General features: G+C 49.0%; 1 long non-coding RNA gene across 1 annotated transcript; it reads right to left on the bottom strand.

The window, feature by feature from the left end:
* Positions 1–505: 505 nt before the first annotated feature.
* On the bottom strand, positions 506–7,200 carry LOC111733109. The gene is made up of 4 exons (XR_002777832.1): positions 6,046–7,200; positions 3,909–3,984; positions 3,174–3,343; positions 506–780 (listed from the first exon to the last, which is right to left on the bottom strand). It is a non-coding gene; the product is annotated as an uncharacterized LOC111733109 (long non-coding RNA).
* Between the last annotated feature and the right edge of the window lie 1,416 nt (positions 7,201–8,616).

Here is an 8,616-nt window from a genome sequence, read left to right as displayed (position 1 = left end):
TCTTTGAAAGAGACGTGTCGTTAGGGAGAAACGTGTTTGTTTCACTCTCCTGTGTCTGGCGTGGGACAGGCCTGGGTCACACCCACCACCTCCACTTTCCCAGAATCTCCGGTGTCCTGTTTGGCCCAGGCTGCCACAGACCGGGCCTCTTATAAACAACAGGAAGGTGTTTCTTCTCCCCGTTTGGAGGCTGGAAGTCTGAGATCAGGATGCCAGCGTGGTCGGGTTCAAGTGAGGCCTCTCGTCCCAGGTGCAGATGGCTGCCCCGTCCTTGTCCCCTCACATGGTGGGAGGAAAGCCAGCCTGCTGTCTGGGGTCGCTTTTATGAGGGCACCAATCCCAGGACCTACGTACCCTCCATTTCTAACACCATCATCACCTTGGGGGTTTAGATTTCAACATGTGAATCTGAGCGACACACACATTCAGGCCACAGCGGCCGCGGTGGCTCCACGGGAGTATGTATATATATACCAAAAAGCGTCACACTGTACGTCTGAAACACGTGAGTTTGTTTTGTATGAGACCTCGACAAAACTGTTTTTTTTTTTTAAATTCTCTGTTCAGGGTATCTGGGAGTTTTCTGTCCCCAGGTGGCACAGGTGATTCTGGTGCGCGATCAGAGCTCTCTGTGGAACCTCCGAATCTCTCAACAGTTTTGCTGTGTTGACACCACAAAAACATGACAAAAAGAAGTGAAGCGGATGGTTCGGGCCAAAAATCTGTCCCAGGCCAGTGTCACGAGCAGCTCCATGTCTGAGTTCTGGCGTTCACCCCGTCCTAAATGAAGCAGTTGGCTTTATTACTACTAAATATTTAGAAATGTTTAGCCATGGTGTAAAAGTTCATTTCTCATTTGACCAAATAAAACTTTATTGAAAAATATCACGAACCCCAGGAAATGTCGAGAAGAAAACAAACTATGCTAGGTCAGTATAATTCCCTCCTGTCTGGCAGTAGCAGAAAACCAGGGACAATTGCATCTTAAAGCCACTTCCAGTTGGGGACAATAAAAGCATGTTATTTTTGAGCCTTCCCTTGCATTTGCCAAGCAGTACTGCCCTCTGAAGTCAGGTGTGGGTGGGGACTGGGGCTTCACCTGTGGACACGACCAAGTCATCGGCACAACCCTGACAGTACGTGAACACAAACGGATTAAAGATGGCATTTTGAGAATGAAAAAAAAAAAACAAAACCGTTTGGACCTCAAACTTCTGCTCCGAAGGCCTCAGACAACCTCGCGGTGTGACCTCTGCAGCTTGTCATCCTGTCGCTGGAGAGCTCGAAGCTCCGGTGACCAGGTTCTTGTCGTATGACATGAGGAAAAATCCAAGGGCAAGCAGGAAAAAGCAAGGTTTATTAACGCAAAGGGACACACTCGAGAGGGGAGTGAGGGCCCCGCCAAGAGAGGCATGGGAGGATGTCTGGACGACGGGCTTTGTCCTTCTTGGGGGGCAGCGCCCGGAAATCTGGTCCTGACGTAGCTTGTCGTCCCCTCCCAGTCGGGGGGGGGGGTGGGGCTGTTCCCGGCTCTTTCTTCCCCAAGTGGTGTTTCCAGAACTGTCGTGGCGTCAGGTGCACGACGGGAGCTGCGGTGTCTGCTATGCAGATGACATTATAACGACAGTATAATCAGCCAAAGGTCATGTCTTGGCCAAAGATGGCATCTGAGCTGGAAAAGATGGGTTTTGGTTTAACTCCCTTGCTGGAGCTAAAACCGGGGGAAGTCTGAAGAAAGGAAGAAAATTTCCAGAGCCACATCCCAGAGGGAAGGGACGTCCCTGAACTCTCTGTCCTGTCTCCACAGGACTTCCCGAAGCTGGCATCGCGGCTGCCCTCGGTCTAGCAGCCCCTTGGGGAGGATTTGCCTACCATGAGGCCACCTTAGAAAACCTAACTGGAAGCCACGCTAGCACGCAGGGCTGGAGACGCCCTCCGACACCTAAAAGGCTCCTTTGATTCACTGGCAAATCCCGTCTTTGATCATCGATTAGCCCTTGACTATTTGTTCGCTGAACAAGGAGGTGTCTGTGCAGTTATTAACGAGACTTGCTGCACCTACATTAATACCACCTGCCAGGTGGAGGAAAACATTAACGAAACCTATAACCAGGCCAACTGGCTGCGTGAGTTTGCTAAGGGGACCCCAAGGGCCGATCCGATTCTATTCTGTCGGCTGCAGAGAGCACTTGACCTCCTGTCGCCTGCTTCCTCCCCCTTGGGTTCTGCTTTAGGTCTACCCCTAACCTTTGGCCTAGCTCTCTCTAACCTCCTCGTTAAATTTGTCTCCTCCAAGTCACAACGGTCCCACGTAAGGATGATACTGTCACAGGGATTTAAACCAATTCCTTCACCTGGAGGAAAACCTTGATCCCCTAGATCAGGCAGGCAGAAGTTTTCAGTCTCAGGCTAGGTGGGGACAAGGCCCTGTCACAGCGGGAAGTAGCTACAGAAGCCTGACTGCCAGTCCCTCCATACCCCATACGATCATGGGTCTGAAAATCTCTCAGGGGGATTTATAAGGCAGGACAGGTAGTATAGGGATGCTCCTTATTCCTCCAGGATGTGGCTCTGGAAATTTCCTTCCTTCCTTCAGACCTCCCCATGTTTTAGCCCCGGCAAGGGGGGATACGCCAAACCCCATCTTTTCCAGCTCAGAAGCCATCTTTGCCCAAGATGTGGCCTTTGGCTGATGATATTATCATTATAATCTCATCTGCATTGCAAATACTGCAGCTCCCATCATGCACCTGACGCCACGACAGTTCTGGAACCACCACGTGAGAAAGAGAGAGTGGGAAGTGGATCCCCGTCCACTGCAAGGGGACAACGAGCTACGTCAGGATCAGGTTTCCGGGCGCCGCCCCCCCAGAAGGGCAAAGCCCGTCGTCCAGACACCTTCCCATGACCCTCACTCCCCTCTCCGGTGTGTACTTTTGCTTTAGTAAACCTTACGCTTTCCTGCTTGGCGTCCATCTTGCCCTTGAATTCTTCCTCATGACATAAGACGAGAACTTGGTCTCCCGAGCTCCGAGCTCTCCAGCAGCGATCCTGGGCGGATGCAAGCTTCTCGACCACACACAGTCAGGTGACACCGGCTGATATTTTTCATTTGTTGGGGAAATTGGCCCAGTCCCCACATGAGAGCGGGGATCCGTGGCTCTCAAACCTACCTGAGTATCAGAATCACTTGGTGCACTTGCTAAATCCGCAGACTCTCATTGGGTTTCAAGATTCAAGGAGTCCATTCCAGCCGACCGTTTTTAGCTCAGCTCCTCCCAGTTTACAGTGTCGCCGGCTAGTGAGCCACAAATCCAGGATCATGGTGCCACTTCGGAACATGCTGGTAAAGGTGGTAATTAGAAATAGGTTATTAACCAGAAAATTAAACATCTGGTCATTCTTCTGAGTCCAAAAGATTTCCACTCAACAGGAACAGCTACAAACCACAAGAGGGCGCCATTGTCATAGTCTAAGAAATGGTTGAAACTGATTCTTATGTTTAAGGATTTAAAGAAAAATTTGAAAATGATTCTTTTTTTATATGTTTAAGGGTTTAAAAAAAAAAAACCATGGCATGAGGCCCTAAGATTATGGAAGCTCCAAGAATGAAGTACATCGGGGAACAGGGATGAAGCAAGTGCAGAAATCGAGTCTCAAAGAAGTATAGCCATTTTCATGACTTGAGAAAGCTCTGAATGTTTCTGTGCTAGAGGAACACTTAACAATGGTGGGTAAAAGGAACCGGGAAATGTAAGTGCAATTAGATCTTGGAAGTGTTCATTTTAACCAGTCACTTAGGGGTGAAAAACAAAACGTGAAAGAGAATATTTGGGGGATTCTTCCTTAGCGTGAGTGACCTTCTGGGCTGGGGTACTGGCCACTTGGCTGGTAGTGACAGCACTCACCATATGGCCAACGAGTTTCATCTCTCGGGGCCTCAGCTTCCGCTTCTGTTAAACAGGGGCAGTTGCACCAAATAACCTGTCAGGTAGAATCTATGGTCTTAGTAACAATACTCCGCTCAAATGATCTTAAGGCTTCGATTTGAGGGAGATCGGCATTTTTTTTCCCCCTGAGGGTCAGACGGATATTACAACCACGTAATAAAAAATCGGATGGAGTTTTAAAAGTATCGGCCTCCCACTGAGCTCCCACAGGTTTCACTTTTATATCTTGGGCATCCTCCTAGGGTTTTGTTCTAGGGAAACTGGCAGAGGTTTTGTTTGTTTGTTTGTTTGTTTTTATGCCTACAGCACCTGGTCTTCCTAGGTGGTCTCCCATCCAAGTACTAACCAGGGCTGAGCCTGCTTAGCTTCCGAGACCGGACATCGAGCTTGTTCAAGGTGGTGTTGCCGTAGACCACAGACTGTGGCTCTTCTGGGGCATGAACCCAGGACCTTCTGCATGCAAAGCAGCCGTGCTGACCGCTACACTGTGGAACCACGTCCCCGGCGGGGACCTCGCTCTGCCTGCTCTGTGCTCTGCGGCGTGCGCTTTCTTTCCGTCTAGGTAGAAATAGCGCTTCACGATGTTTTATACCTCGGAGTATTTCATTCTTTGATGGATGTGCCTTGATTTATCCTCCATTCCCCTTAAAGGGATACCTGGGCCTCATCTTTTACTATGAGAAACGATCTAGCAAAGAATAACTTTGTCCAAGTGTCATTTCGTACCGGTTAGACTGGAGGAAAAATTCTCAGAAGTGGGATTACTGGGTCGAAAAGAAATGTATTTGTAATTCGCGGTTTTGACAAAATCGCTTTCCTGGGGGGTTCTAGGCCTTGGCTCCGCAGACGCCCCTCCAGAAATGTACCAGGTACTGTCACTGTTTGCAGCCCCTGCAGACGCCTCACTGCCAGGTCTGGAAAAACAGCCCCTTATCACATCCATCAGGTGGGCAAGGAAGGTGTTTATGGCCCTAACTGGCCACGATGGCAGAATAACAGGGCGTGTGAAAGATCTGCGAAGTGGGGTGTTTTAGCGGGGTTTACCGTGGTCGTGTTGGCTGCTTCCCGACTTCTACCCTACGTGTTTGTCATCTGAATTTCTGCTGCATCGATTCGTAGCTTACACTTTCTTCTACTGCTTGAATTTTTTTTCCCCCAAGGAACTTTGTGCTTTGAGAGACGTTGAGTCAAAGAGTCTGAGCTACACAGCTGGTTTACCGTGAGGCGCCCAGGCCTGACACCACCATGTGACGCCCTCACGTGGCAGTCATGTTGCTGAGCAGCTGATGGGGGGCCCGGGGTTCTGAGAGGGGCTCCCCGTTCCCTCCCATTGGAATGGAAGCTTCGTCTTTGCGGAAACGCTCCAGCTCTGGAAACTCTGGCACCAATCTAAAGATTAATGGCGTTTCTTGGCAACAGATGGGAAATTCTCTACTACATGAAGATTGTCCCTGGCCTCTGCGGCGAGGTTATCTCCCAGGGAACATTTGGGCTGTTTCCCGATAGTTCTGTGTTGGTGGCAGCCAACGTTTCCTGGTAAGATTACATTCCTTCCGGCCAGCAGAGTAGAGCTAAATTTCTCTTTCTCTTTCTCTCTCTCTCTCTCCCCCCCCTTTCTCTCATTATCTTGCTCTCAAATACACACTTGTATGAGAAACACACACAAACACACACACACACACACACACACACACACACACATCAATATCTGAAAGAGTGGACAGAGCTGACAAGCAGACCAAGGAAGCATGAAGAACATTCTAGCACAACCAGTGTCGGATCCACTAGTGTCTGGAGCCGGAACATAAGCCATAATCACTTGCCCTATCCTGCACCTAGCTGGAAATGCTGCAAATACAAGGAAATATCAAGCAAAATTAATGAGCCGATGAGGACCTTAAATAGCATCATTAATAATAAAACGAAGTTTTATTGGGTTAATAGAGGTTAAGTAGTAATATCAATAAATGATCATTATCGATTTTCCTCCTTGAAGACAATGAACGAATCCTTCTGAAAGGATGAATTATTATAACTCCATCCTCAGCATTCACCGTTTCTTAAAAGAGGTCTAAAGTTTTTAAAAAATTCTTACCACTTTTTGCAGGGCCTCCCCCTCCCCTGGTTTGAGGCGGGGGTCCCGGAGCTGTGTCATTCTCGAAAGAAGCCTTTACAGGGACTCCGTCGGTTGTTCGCTGCTCGCTGTTGACAAACGATTGAGGAATTGACAAGGGCTTCCGAGGAATTGACAAGGGCTTCTGAGAAATCGCTGCAAATCACATGAAATGCGACACGCGTCGCGGCCTTTCAATGTACGCGCCACGGAAAGAAACGGATTACAATTTGTGAGACGTGACTTTTAATTACACGTCATAGAGATTCACGGGCACGAAAATGGGAAGGAAGTTCGATGATGCGGTGTTTTTGGAAGACACTTCTAAGCGCCGGCCTAGAATCACAGTTAAAGATGACGGAAGTGAGCCCCTGAGTGGGGACGCACTTGCCGGGGTGGGACTTCCTCAGCTCAGAGGGCACACTGGCCCTGATCTGACTCTCTGGGTTTTTTTTTGGGGGGGGGGTGGTCAGGGTACGTGCCATTGAATAACTCTGTAGTGTGGGGTTTCCCTTGCAAGTCTATCTGATTTCGGTAAAGGACACTCCCTTTTGAAATGAAAACGGTCACCGACTGCAGCTGCAGCTGAACAGCGGGGGGACCCTAGTGTGGCTAAGTGGGGAAGCTGTCGCCTCGGTTTACGGAGGTGAGAGGCCTATGAAATCTGACCGACCCACCTCCTTCTCACCTTTAAAAATAAATTAAGGAGAGAGTTATGGGGAGTGAGGGGCAACCCTGGCTTGGGGAGGCTGTGGGGAGAGTGTGCGTGTGTGTACTCTGGGGGCGTTCTCCCTGCCGTGGGGTACGTGGGGGGGGCCCTGGTGGAGCTGGTTTCCCCCCTGAACTCCTCCGCCGTCTGCCCCTCCAGGCCTCTGGCTGTCACCGAAGTCCTTGGTTCCAGGCACTTGCCTCCTGCTCTGAGACCTCCTGGGAGGACAGGTCTGCCCCCTAATCCCCGCCTCCGCAGGGGGGGGCCTCTCTGGGACACTTCTGGATACCTCCCCAGGAGATCTGCCTCAGCTTGACTGCCAGCTCCTTGTTCCAACTGCACTGGGGCTCCTCTGCTCCCCAGGCCGCTCTCCACTCACCCGAGTATGAAGGCCCCCCGGCAGGGCCACCCACTTCTCCAGGACCTCAGCTTCCTTCTGCTCCTCCCCCCCGCCCCGGCCCCGAACCCCAGGTCTGACATTCGTCTGCTTTTCCCAGGAGGGCTTCACCCAGCACGTAATTTCCTTATCCTGGGCCCTCTATGCCTTGGGCCTCAGCCTTTATGGAGAATAGTATATCCTGTCTACCATTTGAGAAAGACACTCCCCCTGGGTCTGCAGGTGAGGCAGGTGAGCCAGGTAAAGCTGTTGACCTGGGAACTGAGGGACAGTTCGGGACTAGGGAATCGAAGAGGACAAAACATTTAGCGTTTTCCCATCACATTTTTATGTTTCCTTCTCATCGGGTTTTAGTCTAGAAGAAGGAAATAGAGGTTGAAAGCCGATTAGGACATATTAAAATCGTTAAGTATGTCACAAAATTGAACATCCGTATCTTGCCAGATTTGTGCTTGATGGAAATCCCTGTGAATTAAGGGAGTGTTGCTGAATTTGGGGGATCCGGTGACTACTTGGCATTTGTGGCCTATGGTCTTACTGAAAACTCCTTTGGATGGTTTTCGAGGCTGTCATTCATGGTTATGTGTTCTGTATTTTGCCCAAGACCACTCACTGCTGGAATCCTGTATTCACTGCATAATGAGTATTTAATTTTAAATGTGGATCACCTCTTAAGGATGGCGTCTGCGGGAAAGTGGACTATGGACTATTTTTGACATAGGTCACAGGTGCCAAAGAAAATGGTGCTACCCAAAGAATAAACAAAGTGACCGCCATGCAGTTGCAGAGATGGTGTATCTCCCACAACTGGACCCTTTAAATTGTGTAACATTTCAATCGTTTGGGCATATTTACAATGAAGAAAGATCCAAGGATTACCCCGAGCATGCTTATTTTCTGTCTCTAAGTTCTGGATTCATTTGATTAAATGAATGAAGGTTGGAACCTGTCAGGCCCAGGAAAATACTTTGCTCTCCAGAAAACCCCAATATATGGGAGACTAACAAGATTAATATTTGCTCTATAAAACTTTGTTGTAGGGCACTGTCTCAGCTTTTGTTGCCTTGGCCGAGTTCTTTTTTTGTTTTCTTTTTAAGAAGAAATGTATAAAATTTAAAATCCATCGTAGAGAAGCCAGTACTGAAAACTCATCTTTAAAAATCCACCGCACTCTCAACGGATGGGCTATGTTAAAAGGTTGGCAACATTCAGGTTGGGGTAATGAGCCGACTATCTGTCCACATAGAATGTAAAAAAAAAAAAGTAGAGCTTAGCATCCAAAGTATGAGCATCACCTACCATTTCTTCCAACATGCATTAAATGCTAGTACTGTTAGCGCTTTTTTTTTTTTTTTTTTTAGCTTAGAAACTAGGCGCAGGGAACAAGGTGACTGAATTCACGGTCCCCCCCACCCCCACCCCTCCGGCGCGCACGTCTCGAACGACT

This window comes from Pteropus vampyrus, unplaced genomic scaffold (assembly GCF_000151845.1).
Source record: "Pteropus vampyrus isolate Shadow unplaced genomic scaffold, Pvam_2.0 Scaffold525, whole genome shotgun sequence".
Taxonomy (NCBI): domain Eukaryota; kingdom Metazoa; phylum Chordata; class Mammalia; order Chiroptera; family Pteropodidae; genus Pteropus; species Pteropus vampyrus.
This window is presented reverse-complemented; position numbering and strand designations above follow the sequence as displayed.